Raw genomic sequence first — 22,792 nt, forward strand, 5'->3', positions numbered from 1 at the left:
GCTCCTCAGCTGTCAGCCTCTGAGTATTTTCAGTAACAAAGAACTCAGGGCGTGGCCTTGTAACATTGAAGGAGACTCTATTAAACTACCTTTCTCACCATTTTCCTTCATGGGTTCTACTTGTGAGATTTATTTTTATTCAAAAGTAGCGATCTCACCATAAATCTGCCCCATCCTGTAAAATGTTTACTCAGATCTTTCAATCTTCTCCACTTAGTAAAACTTTTCTTTATACAAAGGTCCCGAGTTCATTCCTGAACTTTTTGGTCTGAAGCAGCCTGCTTCTTCCCCTTCCCCGTTTCCTTCATATCTTTTGAGCTGATGCTTTTAAAACTAACCAATCACAAAAGACTGCAGGGTTGGCATGTAATCAGTGAGGAAAAGACACATCACCTGTGTTAAAATAGAAAGCAAGTGGTCTTCCTGTCCCAGTGTTCTTGCTATTCAGGTTTGGCTTCTGGTATACCTTTTTTATAAAAGGAAGTTGCCTTGCCAAGCTACTTTTTGTTGCTGGAGAATTTCTCTCCAACTCCCGCCACCAAGTCCGGCCAGTCTCAGAGCCCACTTATAAAATAAACACACAGACTCTTACATTATTTAAACTGCTTGGCCATTAGCTCAGGCCTGTTATTGTCTAGCTCTTACTCTTATATTTAGCCCATTTCTATTAATCTTTACTTTGCCACGTGGCTTGTGGCTTACCGGTACTTTACATCTTCCTTGTCCTGATGGCGGCTGGCAGTGTCTCCTTCACCCAGCTTCCTGTTCTCTCAATTCTCCTCTCTGTTAGTCCCGCCTATACTTCCTGCCTGGCCACTGACCAATCAGTGATTTATTTATTGACCAATCAACAACACATTTGACATACAGACCATCCCACAGCACTTCCCCTTTTCTTTTCTTAAAAAGGAAGGTTTTAACCTTTATATATCTCCAAAGTCAGCTTGGTATATTTGGGAATTTGGGCGTAGCTTCTCTTACTACTTCCTGCTGGAGGGGGGCGCTGTATCTTATAGGGATACAAAGAAAATTTTTAGGATTATAGAATAGTCCATGAGAGTGTATCGTCTGAGCCAGTTGCCTTCAAACCATTCTGGATGTTGGATCATCTCAGCCATGGGGTCATTGGAGACCTTTCAGGGGGTCTTGGCTGGTCAAACTGGATGTATCTTAATCTGGAACAAATCCATAGCCTCTGGCTTTCTGTGGAAACAAAAGAGACTCTTTTCCAAAGCAACATATCCTTACATCCAAACTTTGAAGTCAAGGTACCTTTAAAATATACATTTTGGCATAACTCAACAGCTTTTGTAATCAAATGTTTTTCTTCAGTTACGAATATCAAAGAGAACATAATCCAAATTCTCTGTGTGGTAGCCATCTTTACGTGGCTTATTTTTTTATATTAGCTTGAGCCTATTTCTTTTAAACTGTAGCCTTCTAAGCCTGAAATGGCGCTGGCACTGTGGCTGCTGGCTCCGCCCACTTTAGCTTTCCAACATGGCGGTGGTGCGTGTTTACCGCCAGCTCTGGGAGCTATAGTGGGTCAATGCTTTTATCCAAGCAGCATGCAGCCCAGGAACCTCTGTTTTTGTTTTGTACTAGCAAAGGCTAAATCCATCATGCAGCTTAATGTGCCACTTGCAGAGGCCTCATTCCTGCCATACGGCGGCAGGTCGAGCACGCACGCTAGGAACCCGCCAGCAGTAGCTCAAACACGCAGGCTGCCACTAACTTGAAAGAGATAACTAGGAACTGTTTTTAGCTCCGTTTTAGAATCTTTTTATTTAGGTTTTAGGTGGAAACTCTTGCCCCACGTTGGGCGCCATTTGTTGCTGGAGAATTTCTCTCCAACTCCCACCACCAAGTCCGGCCAGTCTCAGAGCCCACTTATAAAATAAACACACAGACTCTTACATTATTTAAACTGCTTGGCCATTAGCTCAGGCCTGTTATTGTCTAGCTCTTACTCTTATATTTAGCCCATTTCTATTACTGCTTAAATTAATCCATTTCTATTCATCTATACGTTGCCACGTGGCTTGTGGCTTACCGGTACTTTACATCTTCCTTGTCCTGATGGCGGCTGGCAGTGTCTCCTTCACCCAGCTTCCTGTTCTCTCAATTCTCCTCTCTGTTAGTCCCGCCTATACTTCCTGCCTGGCCACTGACCAATCAGTGATTTATTTATTGACCAATCAACAACACATTTGACATACAGACCATCCCACAGCAACTTTTGCTTCGTTCATCTGTTCTTTTGTGAGACACTGAGTTTATTCTGTTTGTTTCTGACATACTGGCCTATGGAACCACTCTAAATAATGTAAAGGCTTCATCCATGGCTTTGCCTTCTAAATATTTCAAACAATTAGCTCTTGTTTCTGAGCTGGACAGTGCAGATATTTTCAATCCTTCCACACCAAAGCTTTTGGTGCCTCCAATCTGCATTTGAACACACATGTGCATACAGGCATACATATGCACACACATACATAAAATGTAGGGTTTTTTTTAATCTAAAAGAAATCCATACACAAAGAAAAGTGCAAGGGGTTTGAGATAGGGTTAGGGATAGAGGGTTAGGGATAGGGTTAGGGCTAGGGTTAATGTTAGGGTGAGAGGCTTTGAGGCTGAGAGAAAATGAGACTAGATCTTACAAGTCTGGTAGAGAATTTGGACACTACCCTGAGGACATAAGGTAACTAGAGACCAATGTTAAAGAAGATAGTGGCACGACTGGAATTGCATTTTGCAAACATTTTACAAACTTGTCTGGAGTCACTTGCTTGGCAGGGAAGTAGGTCTTGTTGAACTCAAAAGTCCCAGCTGTTTAAACTTTAGTTCTATGGTTAAGATAGTCATGACATGATTAGGTTGATTATCATTTTCTAGGTAGAGCTAGACTTTTCCTTCTTCTAGTAAAATTCTCTTTGTGTGTGCTTTTGTATGTGTGTATGCCCATGTGCTCTCATTTGCTCACAGTGTTGATATATGTGGAATATCTGTATTGTAGCACCTTTTCACACTATGGTAGAACAGCTTCTTAGGGGACAAGGGGGCTGCTTTCTTCCCACTCAGCAAGCTAGGCTGCTGGGAACAGAAATGATCAACGGCCAAGGGAATGTCTGCTGAAAAATCCACAAGTACCTCCTACCAATGTTGAAAGCACCAAGGAAAAGACAAATGTTTAATAGAGGCTTAGTCTAAGTTTTCATTTCCACAGGAGGCAGTGACAGGAGGTTTTCAGCAAGCTGAAAGATAGCCTTGGTTACCTTGAGTTCTAGACTAGCCATGGATACACAATGAGACCTTGTCTCAAGAGAAAGAAAATAAAATAAAAATATTTACAAAATTTAACAGATGATTAAATGACAAATTCAGGATTTCACCAGACACTGGTTATGAAGATTTATCTATAATATAAGTAGAGGACAAAGAATTGCCTGATTTTCTAAATTTGCTTGACTTTGCTAATTGAATACAAAACTGGGTTTTATGAAGTCAGATTTCTTTGTTTTCTAAGAGCAAAAGAAAACAAAAGTCCTCTGCTCAATGATTGGTTGTACTGTTAGGGACAGTAACCCAGAAATCTAAGAGGCATCTCTCATGAATTTGTATGTAAATACTCATCTTCTCAAATATCCCTTGAGTCAGCTTTAGGATTTTACTCTTTATCTCAGCAACTTGGCAGTTGAATACTATTTATTATTTATTTATTCATATATTTATTAATATATATTCATATATTCCCAGGACTGGAGACTGAACACAGGGTCTCGTGTGTGCTAGGCATGTACCATACCATAGCCATACCCACAGCCATACGTGAATTCTTGTTCATAGGTAGTAAAGTGAGCAGATGTGAGCTCATTTCCTGGAGTGGTTGTAGGGCTGTGTGTGTGTATATGTGTGTAGCTGTGTATGTACATACATAAACACACACATATACATATACACACACATATACACACACACACATACACACACACACACACACACACACACACACACTATTCAGTTAACTACCTCCTTTTACACAGTTTCACTAAGTTGCCCAAACAGATCTTTAACTTGAAATAACTCCTTCATCAGCCTCTCAAGTAGCTACCAATATAAGTTTGTGACACCAGGCTCAACTCAATAAGGTCTTGGATTCATTTCATAGGGCATTTGCACAAGAATACTGTCTTGGTTTTAAAGAATATTCTTTGATATCCCTGGCACTGTGCTATCTCTTCTTACCCTTCCTGTGAACTATCTGGCTGCTGGGTTTAAGCCTTAAATGTTGAAGGATGATCCCCACCCTGCCATAGTGGGTCTCTGCCTACTTTCTATGCTTTTCAATGTTGATTCCAAAGAAGGCTTGGTAGTATGCCCTTACTTCTAGTATCTTCAAAAAAAAATAATATGAGAAGACATGTACATCTAGGGCAGGGAATATTTCCTCTCAATTTCTGCATTTTTCCTCCTATAAATTCTTCCTAAGCAAAATGCTTACCTACCTTTACATATACATTTATTTCATAGAAATATCTTCCTAATAGTGGGAGGATTCTTGTCTATTTGAACAGTGTAATATATGCCTAAAATCAAATCAGATTGCCCCTCAGTGACTTGTCAGTGTGTTGGGGTCTGGAGCCATCCCTCCAGTGTGACCTACTGTGTTCACTCACCTATACATGTCTTGTCTTCTCACCAAAGTAATCAAGTCCATGTTAGATAGTACTATAAATCTGTTCCTTAGGTGGTATGATTTTACAAATACTCAATGTCCTAGTTTCCTTTCTGTTGCAATGATAAAAATCTCCTGACAAAAAGCAGCTAGGGGTAAAAGAGTTTATTTGGTTGATAATTCCTGGTTATAGTCCATCACAGTATGGAAGTCACAGAAGCAGAACCTTGAAACAGAAGATTACACAACATTCAATCAGGAACAGAGACAAATGCCTCCATACTTCCTGCTGGTTTACTTAAGCTCATCGAGCTTTGTTCACTCTTACAGAGTTCAGGAACCACTTCCTATAGAATGGTGCTGCCCACAATGGGCTAGGTCTTCCTATGTGAACTGAGAACCAACACAGTCCCTCCACAGGCCAACCTGATCCTGATAATTCTTCATTAAGACTTTCTTCCCAGGGGACTGGATAGGTGTCCCAGCAGTTAAAAGCATTTGCTGCTCTTGCAGAGAACCCAAGTTCAGTTGCAAAGATAACAGTTCTGTTTTTAGAACCCAAGTCAGGTAGCTCACAATCACCTCAGACTCCAGCTCAAAGATAATCTGGTCTTTATGGGCACCTGTACTCACATGCACATCACCCACAAATACACACATACCTATACAAAATAAAATTAAATTAAATCTTTACAAAATTTTCAATAGTCTATTCTCAGATGTTCTAGTTTCTAACAAGTTGACAGTAGAAATTAACCACACATGAAAATCAGTAAGAAAAGCAAATGATAACGTTATGGAAAACTTTCTCAAAACCTTGACAACCTGTGGAGAGACATTATACAGTTAAACATTATACACACAGAATCTATCACCTTAAAACTGAATTTCTCACACATCTCAGACTGCTAGCTTTTTCCTCCATTCATACAAAAGGTTTTTATCCCTTAAATACCACATAAAAAGTACAGACAGAAAATGAGCAAGTCTAGTTTATTACCATCAGGCTAATTCACAGTTCAACTGCTCATTTCATCTACTGCCATTCAGAATCATTTGGTTTTCTTACAGTGTCTTCTGCTTTGTGAAGATTCTTAAAAATAGAATGTTGGTTCTAATAATACAGCTTGGAGATATTTGGGTTGCTCAAAGACATTCCATTTTTTTATGCCCAAATATTTTCTATTTCAAAACCATTCATACAGTAAGTACTATGCTGTTCTTTCTTAGGTCCTTATAAGATCTTACAACCCCAATAGTTGCCATCAAGTACAGTACAACACAAAATGTGGTCCTTAAGCATGGAATGTACCTAGACTACCATTAACACTGCTGTGTGAGAGTTTTGTATTAAGCTCATTACTGGATCAGATCTCTGAAAGAAGCTGCCAAACCAGAGAGCCTCCCATACCTGCAGACAAAGCCCTAGTGGCTGCATGTTCTCCTCTGGCAGTTGATGGAGTCCCTGCAAGAGTACCCATAGTTCTGGGATCAAGTTTAGGGTACACTTGGTGGCTGTGGCCATGTACACGAGAATCAGGGAAGGGGACTGAGCTGTGCACATTTTGAGCCAGAAACACTGTATCCATCCTGGCAGGAATGAATTAAGATAATCTAAAGAGATGCTTGTGCCCCTCTATTTGGCTATCAGTCAACTGAGATGATGGTATGCAAGGATTTGGAATTCCCGCAGGAGTCTCATGCTGGGAGAAGGAAAAGGCTGAAGCCTGGTACCAGCCACAAGAGGAATGCATCTCCCAAGAGGAGATTTCACACAATTCTGATGATTTGTCAGAACAGTTTATAAAAGAGACTGATGCTTATACAATTATGATGGGTAGGGCCACACCTTGACCATGACTGCTTAGCTATGTATATGTCAGGACCTGGAAGATGGACTTGGGGAGAGGGTCCTATTCCCAAGGTGAATACTTAGACTAAATCACCAATTTTCTGATTTTTTTTTTTTACTATTAGTTATTAGTTAATTATTCTACTGAGGATGGGTGGCTCAATCTGGGTTGTTAGGGCAGTTAGGGCCTAGGCTGTGATCCTGACAATTCTACAAACACCCATGTGGTAATGCCTGGGTGTGGAGAGAAGAAGGCTTGAGTGCATTCTTGACATGGGCCTTGTCATTGGCCAACATGTCAGATTCTTGTGAATTTGAGAAGTCCTTTCCTCGGGTGAGGTTCACAGGGAGCACAATGCCTTCTTCTGGTCTGAATGGGACTGTTGACAGTGTGTGCAAATACCAGCATCTAGGAATAACTAACCAGTATGTGCAGGGACAAGAAACCAGTTTTCTTCTCCAGGATGTCTATAACCTGACATTGCTTACCTACAGAGACCTCTTACCAAGGCTAGATAACTCCTCCCTCTGTGATATACATAATAACATGCTGAGTTTGGGGGTTCCTGTGTATTGGTACCACTTTACCAGAGTGCTCACAACACATCTGACCCCAACTTTTCTATATGTGCATCCGTGTGTCTGTTCTTTCTTCATTCCCTCACCACCCCAGCCACGTCAAATCCAAAGCCTTTCATGTCAAAACACCTAGGGTGGAGTCCTGAGCCAAGCTATACTGGAAGGAAGGAGTTGCCTGGTATTCAATAAATGAGCTGACTGGTATTCTGTAGAGAACAAGATCTCACAGATAAGCACTAGAAAAAATAGAAATGTTAAACACACAGACTTTTTTCTTCAATGAAAGAAATTGACACCTGTTTTCCATCCAGAAGGCTGTGAATGAATGTGTTAATACATAGCAATCTTTGCTATTTTATACAGCCAGCCCTCATCAGAATGCCCCAGAATTCTGAGCACTGCTTCTCTGTCAATAGAACCTGTCCTTATGCTTATTACAAACTCTTCTTCCCTAGGTCCTTGTCTTGTGGAAAAGGTCACAAGTGCTTTGCTAAAGAGATGCACTTTGTGCCAGGCAGTGGTGGCACACTCTTTGAATCCCAGCACTCACAGATCTCTGTGAGTTCAAGGCCAGCCTGGTCTACAAATCAAGTTCCAGGATGAGTTCCAAAGCTACACAGAGAAACCTTCTTGTTTTTTCTCTTAAAGAAAGAAACAAACAAACAAATGATACACTTTGCAAATGAGTTTAGATATAGTCATGCCTAAAACTTTGTTGTGACAATTGTCAAGAGGAAACTTTCCCACAAGTTTTACTGTGTTTAAATATGTAAAAAAAAAAAAAAATAAGAAATCACTTGGTGTCAGACTGTAAAATTTTTGAACCAGCACTAGCTAAGTCATGCTGACCTGAGTTTCATTCTCAACTTCACCCAGATCATTTCACTACTGGCTACCACACTTGCAGGAACCCCTGCAGTGGCCATTGAAATAGTAAGCAGCACTCATCTTTCTTGGTTTTCTTCCACCCCATTTCCAAAGCAACTGGTGGAGGCCTGCAGCTTTTAGGACAGCACACCACTCAACAAGAGCCCTGAGAACCCTTAACCTCTCCTTCCTGTTCCCAGTTCTTATCATTGTTTCTGTTAACTTCTGTAGTGAAGCAAGATCACAAAGGTCTCACAGGCTGAGCAACATGGTGGTATGCAGGCAGACATGGTACAAGACCTGAGAGCCTTACATCTTGATAGTCAGGCAACAGTAAGTGGTCTGTCTCACTGGGTGTGGCTTGAACATATGCAATAATTCAAAGCCTTTCTCCACAGTGACACATTTTCTCCAACAAAACCACACCTACTCCAACAAGGCCACACCTCCTAAGAGTGCCATTCCCTTTGGGAACCATTTTCTTTCAAACCACCAAACATGGTTTATGTATTTAAGGAGCCCCTTATATAATGGAAATTCTTTGAACTTGGAATATCATTCTAGAGTCTGCATGTATAATAAAAATTCTAACAAGTTTCATTTGAAATAATTAGGTGACCTTTCCTGAGTAGACATGGACAAATGTCCATCAACCACATATAGAGCAACTAGGACAGACCAGAAGAAATCATTCCACTCATGTCTAACTTAATCAGTGCTTTGCTTTCAGGTGTTACTTACAGGAACATGGTGACTCAAAGTCACCATGGAGGATGAATCATGAAAGCTGAATCCCTTAATTTCCCTGCCCAACCTGCAGGCTGTTCTGGGAGAGCCTACTTTTCCCTAGATAGAGGTTGCTGTCTTGATAACCTTCCAGTATAGCCTTATGGATCTTGTAACTCTTTAAAATTCTTGTCAATTTCAGTAGCTTTTTGAGTCCTATGAGTTCCTATCTTTGGGAAGGAGCCAGATTTTACCCAAAGAAAGTGTTCTTTCTTTGACTGAAACAGTTTTTGTTTTGTTTTGTTTTTTTAAATATCCATCCATGTTATGTGAAAGTTAAGCATTTACAAATTACAGATCCTCTTAATATAGAGAAACATAAAAAAAATTTTAAAAGTCCAAGAAATAAATGAGCTATGTAATAACAGTTGAAGGTCTTCCAACTTCACCCATTCCTTTTCCCATAGACAATGCTTTTGTTGTTACGGCTGTTCTTCTTGGTGAGTTGGATTTAGATTTTTGGGTTCACTTATTTGTTTTGATTTGCTTGTTTGACATGCTCCCAAGTCATCCTGAATTTATTCCCTATGTAGCAAAAAATGGCCTGGAACTTCTGATCCTCCTATCTCTATATATCCTACCAAGTGCTAGGAATATAGGCAACAACAATCACTCCCAGTTTACACTGTATTGAATATTTGTTCCAAGGCATCATGCATGATAGGCATGAATGCAACGAACTGAGCTACATCTTCAGCCCCTACACATTTACTTCTGCCATATACTCATCGTCTTTGTTCTTGTTCTTTCTCCTTTTCTGGCTTTTGATCTAACCCTCTCTTCCTGCCTTCTTCCTGATTTCTACTCCTTTGCTTTGTAGGTCACACTGCATGAGTTAGATATATGAAGGTGTATGAGTTAGATACATTAAGATACAACTTGGCCAATGCTTTACCAGATAAATCTAACCCCAACATTGTAGATTATTATTATTTTATATTTTTTTGTTTTTTTGACACAGGGTTTCTCTGTGTAGTTTTGGCACCTTTCCTGGAACTCACCCTGTAGCCCGGGCTAGCCTCAAACTCAAATTGCCTCTGCCTCCCAAGTGCTGGGATTAAAGATATGTGCCACCACCACTTGGCTATATTTTTTTTTTCGTAGAAGATTATTTTTATAGCAGGTACAAGGGTAAATTGGTATTTAATTTAGATAACTGTATCAGTCATTTTTCTTTTGCTGTGATAAAACACCATAACCAAGCAACTTTTAGAAAGAAAGGTTTATTTGGGTTTATGGTTTCAGAGATATTAGTCCATAATGGCAGACTGAAGGTATGGCAGCAAGAAAGGAAAACTGAGTGTAGCAGGCTTTCTCAGACTGCCAGTCCCCAAATCATAACACAAAGACTTATTATTAATTATAAATGCTCAGTCTTATCATATGCTTCTCACACTAGCTCTTATAACTTAATTTAACCTGTTTCTCTTCATCTATGTTTTGCCTTGGGGCTTTTTACCTTTCTTTCCTTTGTATGTTATGGTGATATATTGTGTACCCTGATAAACTTGCCTGAGGATCAGAGAACAGAGCCAGACACTAGATTAAGCATAGAGGTCAGGCAATGGTGGCACACATCTTTAATCCCAGCACTTGAGATCTCATGCCTTTGCTTGGGAAGCACACATGCCTTTAATTCCCAAAAGTAATATGGCAGGGTAAAGAAAGGTATATAAGGCATGAGGAAACAGGAACTCACTCTCTTTAGGCTGAGGATTTAGTAGACATAAGAACTAGTGGCTGGCTGTTCTGCTTCTCTGATCTTTCAGCTTTCATCTTGATATCTGCCTCTGGGCTTTTTATTAAAAGACCATATAAGATTTAAACAACATCTGGCATCCAACTTGTGGGGCATGAATTCACCAAAAAGCTACTTGCCGGTGGCCTTGCAGGCCCTGGCTCAGCCCAAGCTGCATATGACTGGAGTCCTTACTCCATGTGCACCAGAGTCCCTAACTCACTGGCTAAGATTTTGTTGCAGCCTCTCTGCAGCAAACTCCATAGGTTCTGAGGGGCTCCAAAAACTATAGGAGGTAGCCATTTCCTCATGTTCCCTCATGCAGATGGCTGGCTCTTTGGTTTCTTTTCTCCTGGTGGGTTGTGGACTCTCCCTGGATCCCCAACCTTGGGCTGCTACCACACTAAGTAGCTGCCTTGAAACCCTCTCAGACTTCTACTGTTCTACATAGAAGCAGTCAGCCTCATATCTGAATTGTCGTTGTTGGGAGATTTAGTGAGACAATTGGGATTTTTTAAAGGGAGAAATTAGTTAAAAGAGAATTTTTCCTCTCATTAAAAAAATGGGAAATATTTTTACAATGGAGGGAATTTTGTTTCTCTTTGATAATACAATTGACGGTCTGAAAATGAAACAATTAAATGAGAGGATAATTAATGCAGATGGGATTTATGTAATGTCAATTATAAATATTTTTGTTTGATCATTTTTGTTTTGTCATTTAAAAAGTTGGTTAAAGGGAGTGCCAAGAAAAAAATTTTTAGAAAAACTTGTTAAAACAGATCATAGAGAAATTCAGACCCAGACCGAAGAATTTAAAGGTGAATCAATCTCAGCATTGCATAATGTGGTTACAGAGAAACAGCCTAAGGCTTTCAAATAGCCAACATTAATCTATCCAATAATCTTACAGGAATTACCAAATGCTCAAGGCTGTGTAAGAGCTGACTGGACTCCTGTGCAAATGTTAGATTTGAGGGGATTCAAAGAAGCTATAGTGTCATATGGTATGCATTCCCCATTTGTGAAGCAGATGTTAAACTCATGGTCAACTTGTAATAGAATTATCCCTCAATACTGGAGAGATTTAGTTACAGCTGTATTAGAAGCTGGTCCCCAATTACAGTGGAGAACCTGGTGTAAGGATGAGGCTAAAACTGTTAAACAATGAAGTAAGGTTAGAGGTACGGAAATCTCCCGAGATCAGCTTCTTGGAGAGGGAGATTATGCTAATGTAGAAAGCTTATCTCTACATGATGACCCACACCCTAGCTTTATGCCAAATGACAGCCTTGAATGATTGGGACAGAATTGAAGAAGTAAGAAAGAAAATTGAGTCATTTACAAAAGTTATACAGGGCCCAAAAGAAACCTTCACTGATCTCTTACAAAGGCTGTCTTCAGCAGTAAATAGAATGATACCAAATTCAGAAGCTAGACAGATAATAATTGAATCTCTGGCTTTTGAAAATGCTAATGCATAATGCAAAAGGGTAATTAGGACATTAAAGGCAAGATCAGCACCCTTGGAGGAATGGATCTGAGATACAATGAATATTGAATCTCATGACCATGATGATACTTGAATAGAAAAGGTGATTTTCAGAGGTTTGAAGAAAAATAATAATGTCAGATGTTTTAAATGTGGTAAACAAGGTCATCTAAAAAGGGACTATAAAGAGTGTGTTTCTACAAACAATGTTTTTTCAAGGAAGAATGGTAACAGAATACCCCTCCCTTCTGGATTATGTAGAAGGTGTGGCAAAGGCAAATATTGAACTAAGGAATGTAGATCAACAAGGGAAAGACAAGGCAATCCTTTGCTTTTTCCATCAGGAAACTCCCTGAGGGGCCTCTTAAAGGTCCCCATAACAAATTCAGTTCAGTCCTTTCTTGTCATCATGTAAAAATTTCCTTTCCAGAGCAATTAAAGAGCTTAATGACTATTGTAACAAACCATACTGCTCCGGATGATAGAACAGCTTTAAAAAAATAAAACAAAAATTTAGAGACAAACCATGAATCAAAATTGATAAAGATTACAAAAGGGAAACTCCCCAAAGTTATGATTGGGGAAAGGATTTTGTTTTTGTTTTCAGAGGAATGAAGGCTAAGGAATCTGAAGAGCACTGGACAAATGAGACATCTGAAGAAAAAGGATAAATCATCCAGAAAAAAAAATGTCCCATAAGAAAGATTTTCTGCAGTGAACCATGACCACACCTAAGGGAGATTTTGAAGCCTCCAAAAATATGATAGGGCCTCTCAATGATTATTTCATCAGGACAATAATAATACCACTAAGCTGACAAATACCACCCAAAGATTGGCTTTGGACTACACACTGCTCAGGACAATTTTGAAATGGCTAGCTGAGATTATCCAGTCTCACAGACTACTTGAGCAAGGACTTAAGACAAGCCCTATACTTTCCCATTATGCAGAGACTAGACAAATGATATAGCTCTCTCTCCCAGGACCTGACAACTAAACCAAAATTGTCTTTTCAGGATCCCCTAAAGATGCCTTTCCTCCCAGACAGCAAGAAGTAATTTTAAGAACACAGCCCCACATTCCCAAGTGGTGGGATAGGTGGTTTTTGGTCTTTCAGTGGGTTATGAATAATTATCATTGTTTAGAATGGTTGGTTACAAGTTGTTAATTATTAATGGTCAGGAAAAAAGCTAAACAAAGGAAATTAGATTCAGGGTTCTTGTTGGAAAAAAAGCAGATACAGATATGATAAGATAAAAGGTATCTACTCTCGGGGCTGGAGAGATGGCTCAGAGGTTAAGAGCACTGACTGCTCTTTCAGAGGTCCTGAGTTCAGTTTCCAGCAACCACATGGTGGCTCACAACCATCTGTAATGGGATCTGGTGCCCTCTTCTGGCCTGTAGTCATACATGCTGTATACATAATAAATAAATAAATCTTAAAAAAAAAAAAGGTATCTACTCTCAAAAAAGATATAGAAATGATGGATACAGGGAAGATTATTGAATCTACTCTGAAAAGAAAAAAGGGAAAGATATAGCTATGATAAGATAAAAAAGTTATATTAGTGAATCTACTTTTAGAAAGCAACTACTAGTTTTAAATATTTTACATTGGATTGGATTCTTATATATTGTATACAAATTATGTATATTATAAATTTGAGATTAATTTTGTTAGAAAATACTGTACATATATTTCTAATCTTGTTCAAGTTATTGTACCTATACAGCTCATTTGACAATGTAGTGCAAATTGCTAGTCCTTAAAAGATATTACCAACTAATTAGGATATAAAGAAATGCAAGTTAATGTTTAGTCACCTATTACAATTGAATATATAGTCATATTAGGTATATTTTCAAAGTCAAATAGAAATATATTTTAAAAAAAACAGGTCATCTTCAAGCACTTCAGGGATCTACAGAATATGGCATTTAAGATGTTTTAATAACATATATTCTTTTTTATGATAATGAGACATATCTGCTCCTAGCAACACTAATCTACTTCAGAGAAGATTATGAGCATTGAAGAAACTACATATGGAGTTTACTTTCTTTGTGGCAAAAGTTAGCCACTGGGCAAGGAAATGCCTTGCCTAAACTGCTGACAGTTTGCTGTCCAAAGTGGACAAGCAGGACACAAAACAAAGGACTGCCGAATCTTGCCAAGACAAGGTAGAAAGGCCCTTCAGAATATCTTGTTTCACAGATAAGTCTGTCAGATACACTAGGCCTGTAGGCCAAAGATGGATGAAAGAAACAGCTGGCTGCCTTGACAGTCACCCAAGATTTCTCTGCCACATTTCACACATTTTTTGGAAGTCACTTGTTTGCACTTCCTACTTACTCAGTTAATATTATTTCATTCTCAGGTCTCTGAGGGAGTTGAGACTAGATAGTTACAGTTTTCCTTTTTAACAAATTCAGAAAAGAAACTCACTAAAGATGTGTAAGTGTGTAAGTTTGAAAGACATCAAAAGATAGTTTTAAGTTGATAATACAAGTTAAGATAGAAAGTAAATTAGGTACAACATTTTGGACTCACCAAAATAGAATAGATAATAGAGTATTTTCTCTGAATCTGTCAAATGTTAGTGGAATGGACATTGTTAATGTAATTCTTGGCTATACATATTGTATAGACTTATTGCACTTATTGTATATAGTTTTTCTTATATTAGTTATAACCTTCTTTTATTATTTTAGACAAAAGAAGGGGAAATGTGATGAAATATTGTGTACCCTAATAAACTTTCCTGAGGATCAGAGGACAGAGCCAGACACTAGATTAGACGTAGAGGTCAGGCAGGGGTGGCATACACCTTTAATCCTAGCATTTGAGATCTCATGCCTTTGCTTGGGAAGCACACATGCCTTTAATTCCAGGAAGTAATATGGCAGGCTGAGAAAGGTATATAAGGTGTGGAGAAGTAGGAACTCATGTAATGTGAATCTTAAATGGTCTTATTAATAAAAAATAAAAAAAAAAAACCTGGAGCCAGATATTAGGGTTAAAACCTGAAAAATCAGAGGAATAGGAAAAGCCACAGCTAACCTCACCTGACTAACTCTGCAATTTCCAAAGAAAGCTACTTCCTGTATACCCACACCTATATGCCTTTCTGTTCTGCCATCTCATTTCCTCTCCCTGCCCAGCTACATCACTTCCTCTTTCTGCCCAGCTCTGTCATTTCCTATCGGGCTGTACAGACCTCCAGACCTTTATGGCTAGTGCTGGGATTAAAGGTTTGTAGCATCATACCTGGCTTTGTTCCCAGTGTAGCCTTGAACTCACAGAGATCCAAATGTGTCTCTGCCTTTCAAGTGATAGGATTAAGAACATGTGGTACCATTGCCTGACCGCTATGTTTATTTTAGTGGCTAGATTTTTCCTCTGATCCTCAGATAAACTTTATTGAGGTACACAGATAAAATATTACCACATTTCCCCTTTTTTGTCTAATAAAAAAAATTTACAGTTATAAGAAAAACTATATACAATAAGTAAAATAACTATATACAATATATACAAGCAATAAATACATCAACAATGTCTAGTCCATTTGCATTTGACAAATTCAGCAAAAATATTTCATTATCTATCTATCCAATTTTGGTGAGTCTAAAATGTACCCAATTCACTTTCTATCCTATCTTGTATTACCAACAGAAAACTATCTTATGATGTCTTTCAAATTTATACACTTTACACCTCTTAGTGAGTTTCTTTTCTGAAATTGTTAATAAGGAAAACTGTAACTACAACTATCTAATCTTCAACTCACTCAGAGACCTGAGAAGGAAATAATATTACCCAGGAAGTGCAAGCAAGCCACTTCCCAAAAAATGTGAGTTATGGCAGAAAGTAGCCAGCTGCCTAGACAGTCACCCAAGATTTCTCTGTAACATTGGAGCATCATCTTTGGCCTACAGGCTTAGCATATCTGGCAGACTTATTTGTGAAGCATGATTTTCTAAAGAACCTTCCTACCTTGTCTTGGCAAGGATTGGCAGTCCTTTGTTTTGTGTCCTGTTTGTGCATTTTGGACAGCGTTTGATGTGACAGCCCTTTCTTGCCTAGTGGCTAAAGTTTGCCACAATGAAAGTTAACTCCATGTGGAGTTTCTTCTCAGAAGTAGATTGGTACTGCCAGTAGCAGACATGTCTCATAGTCATAAAAAAAAAGAAAAAAATCTATATTATTAAAAAAATCTTAAATGCCATATTCTCTATATCTCTGAAGTGTTTGAAGATGACCTGTCTATCTAAAATATATCTCTGCTTGATCTTGAAAACATACTTAATAAGACTACAAATTTGATTATAATTACTAACTACTAAGTTTCAATTCTTTATATCCTAATAGTTGATAATAATAACTTTCAAAGATTAGCAAATTGCACTATATTGTTAAATGAACTGTATATGTACAATATCCTGAATAAGATTAGAAATATACATACAGTATTTTCTAACAAAATCAACCTCAAATTTGTAGCAATATACATAATTTGTATAGAATATACAAAAATCCAATACAATGTAAAATATTTAAAACTAGTAGTTGCCTTCTAAAAGTAGATTCAATAATCTACCTCTTTATCTATATCAAATTTGTATCCTTCCTCTTTTCTTTTCAGAATAGATTCAATAATCTACCTCTTATCTATATCCTCTTTTTTCTTTTCTTTTCTTTTTTTCAAACAAGAACCCTTGACTAATTTCCTTTCTTTAACTTTTTTCCTGACCATTAACAATAACAGCCTGTAGTGAACCATTCCAAACAATGACAATTATCCATAAACCATTGAAAGACCAAAAACCACCCGCCCCACTTCTTGGAAATTGTGGGCAAAGGCATCTTTAGGGAATCCTGAAAAGAAAAATTGTGGGTTGATTGTGAAGTCCTGCGAGAGGTAGCTTTATCATTTGTTATCCAGTCTCTGCATAATGCAAAAGTGCCTGTCGTATCTCAAGTCCTTGTTTGAGTAGTCTGTGAGGCTAGATCATCTCAGCTAGCCATGTTGAAATTGTCCTGAGCAGTTTGTACTCCAAAGCTGATCTTTGGGTGCAGTGTGTCAGTTTAGTGGTATTATTATTGTCTTGTGGAATTGTTGTTGTGGGGCCCCATCATCATTCTGGAGACTTCAAATTTGCTGTTAGGTGTTGTCATGATTCCCTGCAGAAAATTGAGACTCCAACACAAAAACATGTATGGGCAGCTAAACGAAGTCTTTTTTCTAAAATTAATTAGTACTTTATATGACCATTAATATCATAACAAGAGTTTAATATATATAAACCTTATAAATTTTGATATAAAATTCATACCTTAAGAAAAGTTTTAAAGAGTCAAAACAGAACCAAAGAATTATGAGATTAGTGGCAATAGAATAGTCCCTTAATTTTGATTTTCTTCAGTCCCGTATCAGACGACCCTTCTGACATGATAAAGAGATTTTGCTTTTTCTTTTAAGATGCATGCTTGAGTTTAGAGAAGGAGAGAGCCATTCTCCAACTCCAAAGCTAGCTTTAACTTTTAATTGAACTGGGACTATATAAAGACCATTTGTGTTAAGTGTCTGTAGAGAAGAACAGAAACAAGCATTTAGGAAGATTTATGAAATTTTATATGTGATATACCAATAGGCTAATTTACTCTTTTTCTTGGGACTTTTTTTTCTGGACGATTTATCCTTTTTTTTTTTCAGATGTTTCATTTGTCCAGTTCTTCAGATTTATTAGTCTTCATTCTCCTGAAAGACAAAAACAAAAACCCTTCCCCAACCCTAACTTTGGGGAGGTTTCCTTCTGGAAAGTTATATCTGATGATGAAAAGCAATTGTTAGTTGTATAAATTAATTTAAATTGAATGATCATGCTGGTTGATGAACTATCACTTCTTCTAATTAAGAGGTCTCTATTGTTCAAATCGAACCTTTATCAATTTTGATGGTATCCATAGCTTATCTTGTTCTGTAAAAACAAAAGCAAAACCTCATCCCCAATGTAACACATATCCTGGTTTCCATTCTAAGCTCAGTACATCTTTAAAGTATATAGGCTGGTTTAATTCTGTAGTTTTTTTCTATTATCCAATGTCTCTCCACAGCTGTTGTTCCTTTCTCATTAGCATTGAGAAAATTCAAAGTTAATAGAGCATTATATAATCTATTTCTGGGGGGGGGGTTGTTACCCCTTTCTGTTTATTTAGCATATCCTTTAAAGTTTGATTTGATCTTTCTATAACTGCTTGGCCTGTAGGATTATGTGGTATGTCTGTAATATGCTTTATATTGTAATAAGCAAAAAAATTGTTTCATTTTACCATAGATATATGCTGGAGCATTGTCAGTTTTAATTTGTGCAAGTATACCCATGATGGTCATAAGTTCTAGGAAATACATGATTACAGAATCAGCCTTTTCTGAACTCAGAGACGTTACCCACTGAAATCTTGAATAGTTATCAATAGTGTGTTGTACATATTTCAATTTTCCAAATTCTGAAAAGTGAAACACATTCATCTTCTAGATTTCATTCCTCTGAGTGCCCTTTGGGTTACATCTTGCTGGTAGTGGTGTTTGGTTGTAAAAAGAACAAGTAGGTCATTTCCTTATAGTTTCCTTGGCTTTTTCCCAGGTTATGGGAAAAATCTCTTTTTAAACCCATATTATTGACATGATTTTTTAAATGAAATTCTGAGGCCTCCAGCACATTTCCTATCAATAGTTGATCAATCTCACCATTTCCTTGTGCTAGAGGGCCTGGCAAACCCATATGGGATCAGATGTGAGTTATGTATAAGGGATGCTTCCTATTCCTGATTATATCTTGTAGCTGAATAAATAACAAACTCACTCTCTTTAGGCTGAGGATTTTATAGAGGTAAGAACTAGTGGCTGGCTGTTCTGCTTCTCTGATCTTTCAGCTTTCACCCTAACATCTGGCTCTGTTTTTTTTTATGATTATTATTAAAAGACCATTTACAATTCAAGCAATAGTATGCCCTAGTTTTCCTGCTTCTTCCATGTCTGGTTGGCTGGTAGATGCCTAGCTGGCTGGCCCTGGGCATCTCTCTCTCTTTCTCCCTTGTTCTCTCTTCACTCTCAGCCTAGATTCCCCCTCCTATGTATTCTCTCTGCCTACCAGCCCTGCCTATCCCTTTATTACCTAGCTATTGGCTATTTAACTTTTTATTAGACCAATCTGGTGCCTTAGGCAGGCAAGGTTAAACAGTAACATATCTCTACATAGTTAAACAAATGCAATACACCTTTACATAGTTAAAAGCATTCCACAACAGCTGAGAGATCATGTCTTGAACCACAAACAGGAAAACAGTGGGCTAACTAAAAATGGCATGAGTCTTTAAACCCTCAAAGCCTGCCTCCAATGTCATACCTCCTCCAATAATGTCATGCCTCCTAATGCTTCCCAATCAGCACCAAAACTGAAGACCAAGTATTTAACTACATGGACTTATGGGGGACACCCCTAAATATCTTAATACTAAAGAAATTCTATGATTTAGAATAACCAAACATGTCCCTTCCTAAGTCATATGTCACCAGAGAAACTGCACCACCTTGCTGAGGGTTCCAATCTATCCTGTCCATATGGTGGAATTGGATTCCAATATCAAAGGACTGTGGCAGCCCAAAGGGCCACCCTATCATGGGCTGTAAATTCTGGTGCAATGAATGAATCTTCAATTACTCTGATGACACCCTTGAAAAAATGTTTTTAATTATAAAATCTCTCAATGATTTCAGGAACTAAATGCTTGATATTATTCAGTCCCAAGAGAGACTGGAAAATCTCAAGTGCCAGGAAAGATGTCATAGAACTTGGTTTTGATGAAATGGTTTGACTGCAGAAGAAAGATGGCTGTGGAACAAAAGCTTAGAGATGGTCCTCATCACAGAAAAATAAAAATAAAAATAAAATAAAAGCTGCCTGCTCTTTCTGCTCCTCACTATTCCTGTCCCCAGTCCATCATTTATCATCACTGAAATCATATGTTCTCTCTCTGTGATTATTATTGCTGGTAGGAGAACCAAAAATCATCTAATTTATCACAATTCATCCTCCCAGTCCTTTTGGGTAAACCAATGGCCTCTTCACTATGACAATATGTTTATTTCATTATTACCTAGGATGCTAAGAACCATTTGGACTTAGTACCTCATATCTCCTATCAAGTGCTCCCCCAGTCTATTCTCTACAGAAATATATGCTTTTTTGTCTATGAACCACAGTAATTTGAAGCTCAAAATATAACATTTAACATAGACTGTCTTTTCCAACACAGTGAGTGCATTTGTCTCCTATACACACTGAAAGTTCCTTTAGCAGCAGGGACATGTTTCTGTTTCTTTTCAACTAAACTGAATTGGTTTTTTCAGATAAATTTTTTCTATGGCAAAGTGGAGATGAAAGCATGAAAATGTTTGTGGTTCTAAATAATGAGTGATGACATGAAGATGAAAAAAATGGCTTTGAAAATCAATTCTTAGTGCTGAAGAGTTGGCTTAGAGGTTAAAAACACACATTGCTCTTGAAGAAGACCTAAATCCAGATCTTAGCACCCACATCAGGTGACTCACAACCACCTATAACTCCAGCTTCAAATGTCTGCTTCTGCCTTCTGAGGACACCTGCACTTATGTGTTTACACACACACACACACACACACACACACACACACACACATACATGCAATTAAAAATACAGTATTTAAGGGCCCAGTGGAGTGAGGTGGCAGAAGTTTTTGTGTAAACACGATTTGGATTCACTTCTTAACAACAAATTGGGAGATTATCACCTTAGTTCCCAAATCTCACTAGCTTGTTTTTTGGTCGTTTGCTCATTATGCACACTATCACACACATCTGGGGGATGGAAGTTTTGCATTAAGCATATTCTTGAAAAGAAGAATGTACCCTTCATTCTATCCATGAACAATGGGAAAAGATGCCCCAGTGCTGCCCAAAGCCAGAGAAGAAAAACTGGGGGGGGGGGGTCCTTCTGTGCTGAGCATGATTGTAGGTATGCCTTAGCTCTTTGTGCTCAAATAAGGCATTCTTGTGCTGATTGAATGCATATGTTAAGACAGAGATGGCCTCCAAACCTCAGAAAGTAATCACAGTGAAGCAACCAAATTCTGGATGAATAGAACTAGATTTATAAGGAGCAGGAATCCATTACTCTGGATCAGGCATGGAGAGGTGACCCTGACAGTAAAGATGATAGTGTATGCAGTGATCAAGAGGATTTCCCAAGACACACTGGCATCTACATAGTTGAAGAAGTAGCTCTTATTATGCATGAGAAGCTACCTATTTGTAGTCTCAAAGTGAAGAAGCTCTATTAAACAAAATGAGGTAATGTCTTAGTCAGTGTTCTATTGCTGTGAGAAGACACCATGACCAAGACAACCCTTATAAAAGGAAGCATTTAATTGAGTATTTGCTTCCAGTTTCAATCTATGCTAAATCATGGCGGGAAGCATGACAGCTGGCAGGCAGGCACAGAGCTGAGTGTTTATACCCTGTATAGGAACAGCAGGCAAAGAAAGACAGACTAGGCCTGGGCATGGGACTTTGAAACCTCAAAGCCCACCCCCAACAACATACTTCCTCTAAAAAGGCAACATTCCTAATCTTTCTAATCCTCTCAAACAGTTCCACTCGCTGGTGACTAAGCATTCAAATATATGAGCCTATGAGGGCCATTCTTATTCAAACCACCACAGTCCGGAAGCTCTAGATAACATTATCCTGGCTGGCACAGAGGAAATTAAAGCAATTAAAGTGTCTTTGATGAGATGACCAGTGATAATGGAGTAGAAGCCTTACTACAGAGCAACTGAAAGAGAAGAGAATGCTGGCCATAGACAGGGCTACTCAACAGGACTGTACCACTCATTCCAGCCAAGAGTGCTGAGCCTTTGTAGATGATATTAGTCACTCCAGTCGGTCTCTTCTAGTGACCAGACAATACCTTACCCACATTGGTCAGTATACAGTTCAAGTTCCCATCAGTTACTGACAGGGTTCTGAAGAAACACCCTGGAATAACCAGTTCCCATGAGTCTTTCAGAGGAGCCCTCTGCCCACTTTATTTCAAGATGGTCCTGTGGCTCTGTATTTGAATGTTGCTGAGCTTCACCCAACTGAGGGTTTATCACTGGAGTTCAGGGACATCTTGGATGTTGTGGAAGATGGAATGTCAGGCCCTCCAATCACCCTTGTTTTTTTATCTTCACTAAGCCTTGAACTTCATGAAGTCAAAGAAATTGCTGAGGGTCCAGGCCAGATGGAGATGGCTAGAGATGAGTGCAGATCTCAGGGACCTCAAAATTTGGAGAAAACCTATGCACACACAAAAAAAATCCAACTGTCCTTCAAAGTGGATTGGCTAGAACCCACTTCTATCAGTTAACAATTTATTCTGGGAATAAAACAATTCTACAATTTTAAAAAACCACAAAGTCAAATGACTGGTGGATTGAACATTCTTCTGAGACATATCTCTGATCATTTTTTTCTTTCTGAACAGGAACAACCCAGAGTATGCTAATTTTCTTTTGGAATATAAAGCACTATAGGTAAATATAAAATCAAATTTGTGTGGAATGGACCTCTAGCGTCCAACAGTTATAGAATTATTTATAAGTAAGAGAAAGTAAGGTAATCCCTGACTTTGGGATTGAATAAAAAATTTGAGACAATGTCTGGGAAAGAGACATCTTTTTAATAGGATTTCCTAAGTTTTGGACTGAAACCTACAA

The 22,792-nt window shown here is 38.3% G+C and overlaps 1 pseudogene; it reads left to right on the forward strand.

The window, feature by feature from the left end:
• Nucleotides 1-6,822: 6,822 nt before the first annotated feature.
• On the forward strand, nucleotides 6,823-22,443 carry LOC131912831 (KAT8 regulatory NSL complex subunit 2-like; annotated as a pseudogene).
• The last annotated feature ends 349 nt before the right edge of the window (nucleotides 22,444-22,792 follow it).

This window comes from Peromyscus eremicus, chromosome 6, assembly GCF_949786415.1.
Source record: "Peromyscus eremicus chromosome 6, PerEre_H2_v1, whole genome shotgun sequence".
NCBI classification, from domain to species: Eukaryota; Metazoa; Chordata; class Mammalia; order Rodentia; family Cricetidae; genus Peromyscus; species Peromyscus eremicus.